The 13542-nt window shown below is 48.3% G+C and overlaps 1 pseudogene; it reads right to left on the bottom strand.

The window, feature by feature from the left end:
• Window positions 1–2171: 2171 nt before the first annotated feature.
• The window catches only part of LOC134352466 (zinc finger protein 271-like), a 33402-nt pseudogene continuing 22031 nt past the window's right edge, over window positions 2172–13542 (bottom strand).

Here is a 13542-nt window from a genome sequence, read left to right as displayed (position 1 = left end):
TTGTCAGGTCACCCTCCCCCAGCTCTCCGAGGCATCTTGCTATTCACAAATCGGCCGCTGCATTTCCCACTTTCCAACGCTGACCATGGCCGCCGAGCACGGTGGAAGGTCCTGAGACTCTGGGGTTGGGGCTGTAGAAACGAAAGTCCGCCTTTCATTATTGGGAGGGAGGCTTTGCAGTGAGTCAGTGTGTCATCCCTTCTCCCGGATCCTATCAATTACACCCATTGGTCTGGGACCTGGTCTCATTTCTGATTCAATACAAATGTTGCTTTAGAGCAGAGTTGCTCCCTGACGTGTTTCTCCCACATCCCCATTCCCAATGTCAGCCACCTTCCTATCCCATAACTTAAAATCACTGCTGTTCCTTTCTGACTAGATTCATCCAATACATCTTCTGTTCCTTGTCACCCTTCCCCCCGTACACGTGCTGAACCCAAGTCCTACCCCTGTCCATAGTTCACATCCTTGCCCTTCCCCTGTGATGATCCGAAAAGTGGCAGCACAGAGGCGTGAAGAGGTATTGGCTTCAGAAGTTGGGCACGAGTTGGATGCTGAGGAGGAGTCTGCAGTTCCGATCACCTACCTGCAAGAAAGATGCCAAAAACTTGAAAGAGTGCAGAAGAAATTTACAAGGATGTTGCTGGGATTGGAGGACCTGGGTCACAGGCAAGGGTTAACTAAGTTAGGAGTTTATTCCCTGCATTGTAGGCAAATAAGGGAATAGTTAATAGAGTGTACAAAATTATGAGAGGTACAAGTAGGGTGAACGCAAGCAGGTTGGGTGAGACTAGAACTGGAAATTATAGGTTTAAGGTGAAAGGTGAAATATTGAAGTAAAATCTGAGGGGAAACGTCTTCACTCAGAGGGTGGTGTGAGGGTGAAATAAGCTGCCAGCAGAAATGGTAGATGTAGGTTTGATTGTAAATTTGGATAGGTATATAGATGGGATGATTTGCGGGGGGGGGGGGGGGTGGATATGGTCCAGGTGCAGGTGGGTGGGACGAGGCAGAAGTCCGGGACAGTATGTGTAGATGCTCCTGTTCCTGTGTTGCTTTGCTCTACCAGTGTCCGGTTTCTCTCCCTGTTGCGCTCGGCAATCACTTGATGGACCTTCTCGCTCTCTGCTCTCGGGCTTAGCAAATCAGAGCCAGACACCGCCCCCACCCCCCTCACCACCACCGCCCCAGCTTATGGTCCCCAAGTTTCTGTAACTGACTGCTGTTTGTTCCCGGCCATCTGTGGCTCACCTTTGAAGTGCTGAAACAGTTAAAACCCGGCCTCAGAGATGGGAGCAGAGCGGAACGATTGTGCGAGACCACCGTTCCTGCCGGAACCCCAGTGGGGAGTTCAGGAGAAGATCCCTGTCTCAGGGAGGTGACAAGGTAGCCACCGATCCCGGCCAGGTCGAACAGCACAGACACCGGGAAGCGGAGGCTCGGTGAACACAGAGTGGAGAGAGAGGCTGGAGGATATTCCAGCAGGGTGAGCTGCGGGAAGGCTGGTGCGGGGTAGAAACACTGGCAGAAGAGGGTGTCCCAGGTCCCTCCCCCCGGCTAGGCTGAATTTCCCGTTTTGGATAGTACATTCTCCGTGCTCTCTCACGGTCGTCGCCTTGTGGTGGAGGGGGTTGTCAGATCCTGAGAGCAAAGCTGCCTGGAGCCAAGCGACCGACGGGGTCACCCGTGGTGGTAAGGTCAAGGGATAGACAATAGACAAAAGGTGCAGGAGTAGGCCATTCAGCCCTTCGAGCCAGCACCAGCATTCACTGTGACCATGGCTGAGAGGTTCCGGACAACGAGCGATCCAAACAAGACCCTCAGCGGCGGAGCTGGTGGAAGTCGATGCCACAACACAACGGGAGCGAAGGTGGCGGAAGGGCCGATCTGTCAAGGACCACCTTATAGCCGCCGTGTTAAACAGACGTCCCATTCACAGGAATAACCCTTGGGAAACGTGGTTCTCGACTCGAGTGATCGCACATTGCTTCTTCTCTGCGCGGGGAGACATTCAGGGATTGAGAGACAAGTGTATTTGAAACAAAACCGCGGATCCACAATACTAAACCGAAATTCTGCTACAGGTGTTATTAACTTCATCTTGAGCTGCTGCAGAAATAACCACAGACTCAGGCGCTTCACGGTCTCTCAATATTCCACACACAGCAAACTTAAAGTTTATTTTCAACGTGAACTCTCTGGTGTTTCGACACGGAGGATGACTGGGCGAACCCCTTCCCGCACTCGGAGCAGATGAACGGCCTCTCTCCCGTGTGAACTCGCTGATGCTCAGGAGGTGTGCGGACTGAGTGAATCCCTTCCCACAGTCTGGGCAGATGAACAGCCGGTCGCTGTTGTGAATGCGCCGATACTTCATAGTTTATTGTCGCCAAACAATTGACACTAGAACGTATAATCTTCATAGCGATATTTGATTCTGCACTTCCCGCTCCCTGGAGTACAAATCGTTAGTAAATATTAAAAATTTAAATTATAAATCATAAATAGAAAATAGAAAATGGAAAGTAAGGTAGTGCAAAAAAAAACTGAGAGGCAGGTCCGGATATTTGGAGGGTACGGCCCAGATCCGGGTCAGGATCCATTCAGCAGTCTTATCACAGTTGGAAAGAAGCTGTTCCCAAATCTGACCGTACGAGTCTTCAAGCTCCTGAACCTTCTCCTGGAGGGAAGAGGGATGAAAAGTGTGTGAGCTGGGTGGGTCGTGTCCTTGATTATCCTGGCAGCACTGCTCCGACAGTGTGCGGTGTTAAGTGAGTCCAAGGACGGAAGATTGGTTTGTGTGATGTGCTGTGCTGTGTTCACGATCTTCTGCAGCTTCTTCCGGTCTTGGACAGGACAACTTCCATACCAGGTTGTGATGCACCCCAGAAGAATGTTTTCTACGGTGCATCTATAAAAATTAGTGAGGGTTTCAGGGGACAGGTTAAATTTCTTTAGTTTTCTCAGGAAGTAGAGGCGCTGGTGGGCCTTTAACATGTCTTAGATGCGTCAACATGTCTGATCGCTCGCTGAATTCCTTCCCGCACTCGGAGCAGGTGAACGGTCTCTCCCCGGTGTGAAGCCGCTGGTGCCTTCTCAAGTTGCATGACTCACTGAATCCCTTACCGCATTCCAAACAGGCGAAGAGACTCTCGCCCCTGTGCATTCGCTGGCGGATCTCCAGATTGGACGCCCCGGTGAATCCCTTCCCACACTGGGAGCAGGTGAATGGCTTCCCTCCAGTGTGGACCCGCCGGTGCCTGAGCAGGTTGGACGACTGGGTAAACCCCTTCCCGCACTCGGGGCAGGTGAATGGTCTCTCCCCGGTGTGAACCCGTTTGTGCGCCAGCAGGCTGGACGACCAACTGATTCCCATTCCACACCCCGAGCGGTTTAACGGCCTCTCCCCGGTGTGTCAGCAGGTTGGATGACACAGTAAACCCCCTCCCGCACTCGGGGCAGGTGACGGGTCTCTCCCCCGTGTGGACCCGCTAATGTTTCATTAAATCACCAGACCCCTTAAAGTTTTTGCCGCAGTCAGAACATGGAAACGAGTTAATTGCTGCGATGACAGGGGTTCCGCTCGGGATGGAACCAGCAACTCCTTCCAGCTCACACAACCGGAGACGGTTCCTCCGCTTCAGCCGGTTGCGAGACCTCGGCTGCGGTACGAGTTTGAGAAGTCATAGTCAGACTTTATCGATCCCGGGGGAAATTGGTTTTTGTTACAGTTGCACCATAAATAATAAATAGTAAAAGAACCATAAATAGTTAAATAGTAATATGTAAATTATGCCAGTAAATTATGAAATAAGTCCAGGACCAGCCTATTGGCTCAGGGTGTCTGACCCTCCAAGGGAGGAGTTGTAAAGTTTGATGGCCACAGGCAGGAATGACTTCCTATGACGCTCTGTGTTGCATCTCGGTGGAATGAGTCTCTGGCTGAATGTACTCCTGTGCCCACCCAGTACATTATGTAGTAGATGGGAGACATTGTCCAAGATGGCATTCAACTTGGACAGCATCCTCTTTTCAGACACCACCGTCAGAGAGTCCAGTTCCATCCCCACAACATCACTGGCCTTACGAATGAGATTGTTGACTCTCTTGGTGCCTGCTACCCTCAGCCTGTTGCCCCAGCACACAACAGCAAACATGATAACACTAGCCACCACAGACTCGTAGAACATCCTCAGCATCGTCCGGCAGATGTTAAAGGACCTCAGTCTCCTCAGGAAATAGAGACGGCTCTGACCCTTCTTGTAGACAGCCTCAGTGTTCTTTGACCAGTCCAGTTTATTGTCAATTCGTATCCCCAGGTATTTGTAATCCTCCACCATGTCCACACTGACCCCCTGGATGGAAACAGGGGTCACCGGTACCTTAGCTCTTCTCAGGTCTACCACCAGCTCCTTAGTCTTTTTCACATTAAGCTGCAGATAATTCTGCTCACACCATGTGACAAAGTTTCCTACCATAGCCCTGTACTCAGCCTCATCTCCCTTGCTGATGCATCCAACTATGGCAGAGTCATCAGAAAACTTCTGAAGATGACAAGACTCTGTGCAGTAGTTGAAGTCCGAGGTGTAAATGGTGAAGAGAAAGGGAGACAAGACAGTCCCCTGTGGAGCCCCAGTGCTGCTGATCACTCTGTCGGACACACAGTGTTGCAAGCACACGTACTGTGGTCTGCCAGTCAGGTAATCAAGAATCCATGACACCAGGAAAGCATCCACCTGCATCGCTGTCAGCTTCTCCCCCAGCAGAGCAGGGCGGATGGTGTTGAACGCACTGGAGAAGTCAAAAAGCATGACCCTCACAGTGCTCGCTGGCTTGTCCAGGTGGGCGTAGACACGGTTCAGCAGGTAGACGATGGCATCCTCAACTCCTAGTCGGGGATGGTCAGCAGCAGCAGACTAGGAGAGAATCGACGCAAACTCCAGAAACCCCGCGGGACGCTGCACCGGGACAGCCCCGTTATTGCCCCTTTCTCTCCGCCCGTGCCCGGGGGGCCGGGCTCGGCCCCGCTCTGTCCCACCAACCTTGACTCAGGAAGCATTGCTGACCCACCACGTCCGGCGCATGCGCAGTCCTTGGACAGCGGCACGGAGCGCTTTCCTAGCGCGGGGCATTGTGGTTAGACGGACTGCCATTGATACCCTGCGTAGACTTTGCTCTGACACCAGCGGCAACACTTGTCCTGGATGGGAGACGGAGCAGAGGGAAGGTTGTAGAGTAACATCCAGACACGGGAGTTGGAATTGGCTCTGGGACAGAGGTACAGAGTTACTTTGTACTTTTAACTTTAGTCACAGTGAATGAGAAAACCTCTCCCGGTTCTGTGTAGGTCAAGACAATGAGTATGATGTCAGTTGTTTAGTTCGTACCCGAGACTGACAGTGTCTGGTCAAGGTGTGAACGGAAGAAGGGGAAATTCGGGCCTTGAGGTTCCTTAAGATCAGCCAATGCCAAAGTTTAGAGGGGCTACATTGTGGAGATATCACGAATCCATTTCGATACAGTAGCTTTCAACTGAGGCTGACATGAATTTTGTGCGTGATTCAGAATGTATTTGAAGATGCACCCCTTCACAAATCAGGAGACCCTTCTCCAGTTGTCTTTCTCCTCAAGCCCCACGTCCTGATGACCAACCCAAAGAACACAGAAAAATATAGCACAGGAACAGGCCATTCGGCCCACAAAGTTGTGCCGAACCAGCTTAAAAGCAAATTAAAAATATGCCAAAACTGCTACCCTCGCAATGTCCATATCCCTTCATCTTCCTCATATTCCTGTGCCCATCTAAACGTCTCTAAAAGCCTCTAATGTATTCTTCACCACCACTCTCTGAGTAAAAACTTTACCTCTTTGAACGTGCCCCCTCTCACCTTCAATGCATGCCCTCTGGTATTAGACATTTATATCCTGGGGAAAAGATACTTCTCCCTGTCTACTCACATCTTGCCCCTCACGATCTTGTAAACCTCTAGCAGATCTCCCCTCAGCCTCCGCCACGCCAGAGAAAACAACCCCAAGTTTACCTAGCCTCTCACAATAACACATGATGCAGTCTGATGAGGAATTGTTCTAGGAATGTTTTATAAACATGTTTCTTTTCTTTATTCATATTGCAGGACACCGGCCCCGAACTGCCCGAAAAGGCGGCGGTGAGCTTCCTTTCTGAACCAGCTCTTCCGGTGAAAACACAGCTGCAGTACGTTTAGATTTATTTGAGACGCAGCGTTCAAAACGGATCAGCTTTATTCGTCACACCCAGAGTATTGAAGAGATTTAAAGATTAGCTTTTACTTGTCACATATCTATCGTAACATACAGTGAAATGCGTCGTTTGCGTGAAATCAAATCAGCGAGGATTGTGCTGGGGGAGCCCCGCTTAGAGCGCCAACATAGCGCGTCCACAGCTCACTTAGACTTACCGGTCTATAATTTCCCAGTTTATGTTTGGAGTCTTTCTTAAACAGCGAAGCATCACTCGCTATCCCACAATCCTCTGGTACTTCTCCTGTCCCCAAGGATGATTTAACTATCTCTGCCAGGGCCCCCGTAATTTCCGCACTTGCCTCCCGCTGGGCCTGAGGGAACACCTTTTCAGACCCTGGGGAATTCACCACCCTGATCTGCCTCAAGACAGCAAACACCTCTTCCTCTGTAAACTGTACAGGGTCCATGAAGTTGATGGTGCTAAGCCTCACTTCTATAGACTCTGTGTTCGTCTCCTGAGTAAATACATACAAAAAATATTTAAGATCTCCTCCATCTCCTTTGGATCCAGACATGGATTTCCATTCTGATCTTCCAGAGGACCGATTTGTCCCTTGCAATCCTTTTGCTCTAAACTTGTCTACAGAATCCTTCAGGATTCTCCTTCACCTCGTCTGCTAGGGCAACCTCATGCCTTCTTTTAGCCCTCCGGATTTCCTTCATTAGTGTTCTCTTGCATTTCTTTAACTCCATAAGCATCTCATTTGTTCCAACCTGCCTATATCAGTCATTGAAAGTGGGCATGCAGGTACAGCAGGCGGTGAAAAAGGCGAACGGTATGCTGGCATTTATAGCGAGAGGATTCGAGTACAGGAGCAGGGAGGTACTACTGCAGTTGTACAAGGCCTTGGTGAGACCACACCTGGAGTATTGTGTGCAGTTTTGGTCCCCTAATCTGAGGAAAGACATCCTTGCCATAGAGGGAGTACAAAGAAGGTTCACCAGATTGATTCCTGGGATGGCAGGACTTTCATCTGAAGAAAGGCTGGATGAACTGGGCTTGTACTCGTTGGAATTTAGAAGATTGAGGGGGGATCTGATTGAAACGTATAAAATCCTAAAGGGATTGGACAGGCTAGATGCAGGAAGATTGTTCCCGATGTTGGGGGAGTCCAGAACGAGGGGTCACAGTTTGAGGATAGAGGGGAAGCCTTTTAGGACTGAGATTAGGAAAAACTTCTTCACACAGAGAGTGGTGAATCTGTGGAATTCTCTGCCACAGGAAACAGTTGAGGCCAGTTCATTGGCTGTGTTTAAGAGGGAGTTAGATATGGCCCTTGTGGCTACGGGGGTCAGGGGGTATGGAGGGAAGGCTGGGGCGGGATTCTGAGTTGGATGATCAGCCATGATCATAATAAATGGCGGTGCAGGCTCGAAGGGCCGAATGGCCTACTCCGGCACCTATTTTCTATGTTTCTATGTTTCTATGTTTCTATGTTTCTATGTTCCTCCATTTTTCTCTTAACCAGGGCCTCAATATCTCTTAAAAACCAAAATTCCCTACACTTGTTATCTGTTATTCTGACAGGTACACACAATCTCTGTACTCTCAAAGTTTCACTTTTGAAGACCTCCTACCTACCAATGACATCTTTGCCAGAAACAGCCTGTTCCAATCCACACTTGCCAGATCATTTCTGATACCATCAAAATTGGCCTTTCTCCAATATAGAATTTCAGCCCTCAGACCAGACCTATCTTTTTGTCCATTTTATTTGAAGCTAATGGCGTTGTGATCACTAGTTGCAAAATATTCTCCGACACAAACTTCTGTCAGCTTCCCTGCCTCAGTCCCTGATAGCAGATCTAGTATCGCACACTCCCTCACTGGGACTTCTACGTACTGATTAAGGAAACTTTCATGAACACACTTGTCAAACTCTAGCTCATCTAGTCCTTTTACAGTATGAAAGTCCCAGTCAATATGTGGAAAGTTAAAGTCAACTACTATAACAACTGTATGCTTCTTGCAACAGTCTGGATCTCTCCACAAATTTGTTCCTCTAAATACCCCGGACCGTTGGGTAGTCTGTAATATAGCCCCATTAACGCAGTCATATCGTTCTTATTTCTCAGTTGGAATACATGCTTCCTCCTTAAATATCCACAGCGTTAGAGCCTCCGCAACCCATTGGGACAGAGAATTCCAGAGATTTACTGCCCACTTGCCTACTGTGGGCCAAGTGGTTCAGGCATTCGTCTAGTGATCTGAAGGTTGCTAGTTCGAGCCTTGGCTGTGGCAGCGTGTTTGTGTCCTTGAGCAAGGCACTTAACCACACATTACTCTAGTGTCTGCACAAGGAGTAGCGCCCCACACAGACTTCCAATCTGCGCCTTGTAAGGCATGAAAATGCCCGACGCAGGCCTCTCATGGTCTGAGTCGACGTTCCCTCCCCACTCCTCCCCCTGCCCACTGTGGTCATGGTCTTGCTGCATGCAGGCACGGGCGCCTCCACGTTGAGGAGTTGCAAACAGATTGATTTCGCCACCTCTGACCTTATCATGGAAAGGTGATCGCCGTTGAAGCAGACGAAGATGATTGCGAGCTGCTAGTTTGAGAAGAGGATAGGGGCAAAGACGCAAGGGCCGGTGTCACGGTTCATTCCGGGCAGCTGTGTGATAGAGGACACTCCGGTCCACGGGCTGTTCCCAGGGACACGCACAGAGCTGGACATCGAGTGTTGCTGGCCGATCTTCAGCTCGGTGAAGGACGCCCTCTGGTCCGTCTGCCAGCCCATTGAGATCTCCGTGGGGGAATGCTGCCCAGGAACCCAGTCCAGGCTACAGGAGTACACACTAAAGCTTCGTGCAGCAACCACAAGGGCTCGGTGGGGAAGGATCACAGTCTAGGGTTTTCCACTACTGGACAGGGAAGGTCTGGGTTGGATGAGGAACCCCTTCAATCATTGTAGTAGCGCTTGAGGTACGCATGATGTCATCTCTAATCAAGAAACAGTCCATCCTGACGCATTTCAAATCATAATTGGGGACTTCAATCAGACTAGTTTGAAGAAAGCCCTACCCAGTTACCATCAGCATATACCCTGTAGCACCAGAGGTCCCAACACATTAGACAGCTGTTGTACTAAGATGAGGAACGCCCATCGTTCGATGCCCGGAAATTGGATCACTTCCTTCTCCGACCTGCATAGAGGCAGAGGCTAAAGAGAAAAGCTCCAGAGATCAGAACACTGAGGTGGTCGCGGCAGGCGGAGGGAGAGGCTACGAGATTGATTCCAGTCGGAGGACTGGACCCTGTCCAAGGACTTATCTGTGGATCTGAATGAATACACCATGGTTGTCACGGATTTTCTAAAAACAGCTGTAGACAAGCGTGTCCCCACAAAATCATTGAGAGTCTTCCCAATCAGAAGCCCTGGATGAACAACGAGATCTGCAGTCTGCTGAGGGACAAATCAGAGGCATTGAAGTCTGGTGTCAAAGAAAGTTACAAGAGGTCCAGGTACGACCTCCGGAAAGCTATGTCCCGGGTGAAGTGACAACATTGGGCTAAACTTGAATTAACGAAGGATGCTTGACAGTTGTGGCAGGGCTTGAATGCTATCATCTCTTATAAAGTACAATCAGGTGACACAGGCACCAACAGGGCCTCGCTTCCAGGGGAGCTCAATGCCCTCCCTGCTTGTTTTGACCATAAAAACGTGGAGACACCATCCTGAACTCCCACAGCCTCCGAGTATGCTGTGATTTCAGTCTCTGAGTCCGATACACAAGCAGCCTTCAGGAGGGTGAACCCGTGAAAAGCATCCGACCTAGACGGGCAACCTGGCCAAGGACTAAAGACCTTGTTGGTCAACTGGATGTAGTTTTCACTGAGATCTTTAACCTCTCGCTTCGGCAGTCTGAGGAGCCCACCTGCTTCAATTGTACGGATGTGTCAGTACCTCCAGTCGAACTCTGCCTTTTTGTGTGTTTCCCCGTAGCTGGCAGTCTGTGGTTTTGTATTGCCATGTGCTCTTGTTTCTTGTCATGCCCCATGTGCTCCTGTCCCCGCTCCTGCTCTACTCCGGCCCCTGTATTACTGAGTACTCCGGCTCTCACCGGTTTCTCATTATTACCTGTATTGCTGCCACCTGTGTCTCATTGTGCTCCACCTATCATCTGCCTCTCTGTTTATTGCTCAGTGTATTTCAGTCCTGTGTTTTCACCTGTTTGTGCCAGTGAATTTTCCTGAGCCTTTCCAGCGTTTGTATCTGTACTCCGTCCATCTGAATATCGACTCTGCCTGTTTCCTGATTCTGGTTTTTGGATTTCTCTAGATGCGTTGATCTCTGCCTGAACTTTGACGCCGATTTTGTTTGCACCTTGGGATCTGTTACTCAATTAATATCAGTGTGTGCTCAGCACTGGGTCTGTGATTGGATCCCCGCTCCAGTGTCCTGACACCCGAGCCATCAATCGCTTCTCTTTCATTCTCGTGACCCTCTGAACAGGACACATGCAGGTGAAAATAAACCTGATTCTGATTGGCTCCTCACTCAACAATGGAACGTGGACAACAAAGATCCCTACAGAAGGAAGTTCTTTATCGACTACAATTTGTAATTTAATACCATCATTCCCACAAAATTAATTAATAAGCTCAAAGTCCTTGGTCTCAATACTTCCTTTTCAACCGGATCCTGAATTTCCTCACTTTCAGACTCCATCAGTTCGGATTGACAACAACATCTCCACAATCTTCATCAGCAGAAGGGTGTATACTTATCCCCCTTGCTCTACTTACTTCACACTTATGACTCTGTACCGTCCTTTACCAAACCTATTTTATGTCTTTTAAATATATGCAGAGAAGAGCAGCGTTATTGACACTAATGGTTCTTCTTGACGTTACACAACAGCCCATGTCTTTTTCTTTTCCTTAGTTTAGTTGGTTAGCATTGTTTAGATTAGTTTTTTTGGGGGGGGGAGTATTTTCTTTTTTTTTCCTTTTTCATGCTATTTCTGGGGTATTTTTGTATATTATATTCGTATTTTGTACGACTTTGGGAGGTTTAATACCTGTGCGCCAACTGAGTTTATATTTATCTATGTTAATTATTAACAATATATTCCCAATAACTTTGTATTAATACTATGTTATGTTTAACATTTTGATATTAATAAAAAGATTGAAAAAGAAAAGTCTGTGTGGCGAAGCACAGCTCCGATGCCATAATTCAAGATGCTGCCGACACTGCTGCCTTTGGCCAGATCAGAGGTGATGACACACAGGAATCAGCACACAGGAGGCAGGCTGAAAACCTGGCTGACAACAATCTCTTGCTCAGTGTCAGCAAGACCCCAGGAGAGACTATGGACTTCAGGAGGAGGAAACCAGAGGTTCATGAGCCAGTCCTCATCGGAGGATCGGTGCTAGCATTTTGGGGGACCTGTCCTGGGCCCAGGACATAAGTGGAATTACAAAGAAAGCACGATGGCGCCTCTAGGAGTTTGTGAAGCTTTGGCGTGACATCTGAAATTTTGGCAAACTTTTATAGATGTGTGGCAGGGTGTATGTTGACAGGCTGCATCCTAGCCTGGTATGGAAACACCAATGTCCTCGAACAGAAAGTCCTACAAGAAGAAGTGGATACGGATCAGTCCCATCACAGTCCTCCCCACAACTGAGCACACCTACCCGAAGCATTGTGGCAGGAAAGCAGCATCCATCCTCGGCGTTACCAGCCAGGCCATGCTCGCTCCTCACTGCTACCATCAGGAAAAGGACACAGGAGCCTCGGGACGCACACCACCAGATTCAGGAACAATTATTACCCCTCAACCATCAGGTTATTGAAGCAAAGGGGGTAACCACTCGACTTCACGCCCCATCATTGAACTGTTCTCACATCTATGGCCTCACTTTCAAAGACTCCATCTCATGTTCTCTGTACGTGTGCCTTATTTATTTATTCATTATTATTTCTTTTTATATTTGCACACTTTGTTGTTTCTTGAATGCCTAAGTCGGTTCTATTATGGATTTATTGGGTATGGCTGCAAGAAAATGAATCTCAGAGTAAAGTGCAAATTTACTTTGAACTTTGAACCAGCCCAACAGACCACACGAGTGGCAACAGTCCCATAGATTTCAAGGAATGTAATGAGACACTACTTAATACATTGGCTATGAATGTAAGAATGAAAAGGCATTGTGCGGTTTATTCTTGTCAATAATTGTTTTGTTATGAATGTCTATTTTGATTTTTTAAAGCTAAAGATAAGGGCATTTGAGAAAGTCTTAGACACACGGATGAAAGAAGGATGGAGGGCTATGTCGGAGGAAAAGATTGGATTGATCTTGAGTGGATTGTAATGTTCTGTGTTCTGTGATTTGGACGAGCTCATTGTTTTAACGATCTCCTGCGGTGATGTCCTGGAGCTTCAGCAGAAACAACCACCTTCACTCGTGTCTGGTGTGACATTAATATTTTGAGCGTTTTTCGTTCGGGAGGTTTTGAATCTTGGGAACTCTCTCCCTCGAGGGGCAGTGGAATCAGAGTACTGGAATAAAGTCAAAGCAGTTCCAATGGGGTCTTGATAAGCGAGGAGGACACACATTGTGCTGTGGAACTGAGATACAAGGCCTATAAAATGATGAAGGGTATAAATAGGGTAAATACAAACAACCTTTCTCCACTGAGGTTGGTAAGCCTAGAGGTCATAAATTAAGGGTGAACGGTGACATAGTTAAAGGGGACATGAGGTGGAACTTCTTCGCTCAGAGGGTGGTAACGAGCTTTCAGTGTATGTATCAAATGTGGGTCTGATTTCAACTTTGAAGACAAGTTTGGGTAAGTACACGGATGGGGGGAGGGTGTTGGAGGGCTATGGCTCGGGTGCGAGTTGATTGGACTAGGCAAAATAATAGTTTGGCACAGATTAGATTTGCCGAAGTGTTTCTTTCTGTGTTGTAATGCTCTATTATTCTATGATAATCGAGGGTCCGAGTGACTCGAGGTTCAGCTCCATATTGGTGAACCAAATTGGTAAAGGTGCTGAGGAAAAGGATTTCTTGGAATGTATGCGGGATGGTTTTTTGAACCAACATGTCGAGGAACCGACTAGAGAGCAGGCTATTCTGGACTGGGTTTTGAGCAATGAGGAAGGGTTAATTAGCGATCTTGTCGTGAGAGGCCCCTTGGGTAAGAGTGACCATAATATGGTGGAATTCTTCATTAACATGGAGAGTGACGTAGTTAATTCAGGAACAAAGGTTCTGAACTTAAAGAGGGGTAACTTTGAAGGTATGAGACA

Source organism: Mobula hypostoma, chromosome 10 (genome assembly GCF_963921235.1).
Source record: "Mobula hypostoma chromosome 10, sMobHyp1.1, whole genome shotgun sequence".
Classification (NCBI taxonomy): domain Eukaryota; kingdom Metazoa; phylum Chordata; class Chondrichthyes; order Myliobatiformes; family Myliobatidae; genus Mobula; species Mobula hypostoma.
The sequence above is the reverse complement of the archived record's forward strand: the minus strand, read 5'-3'. Positions and strand labels throughout refer to the sequence as shown.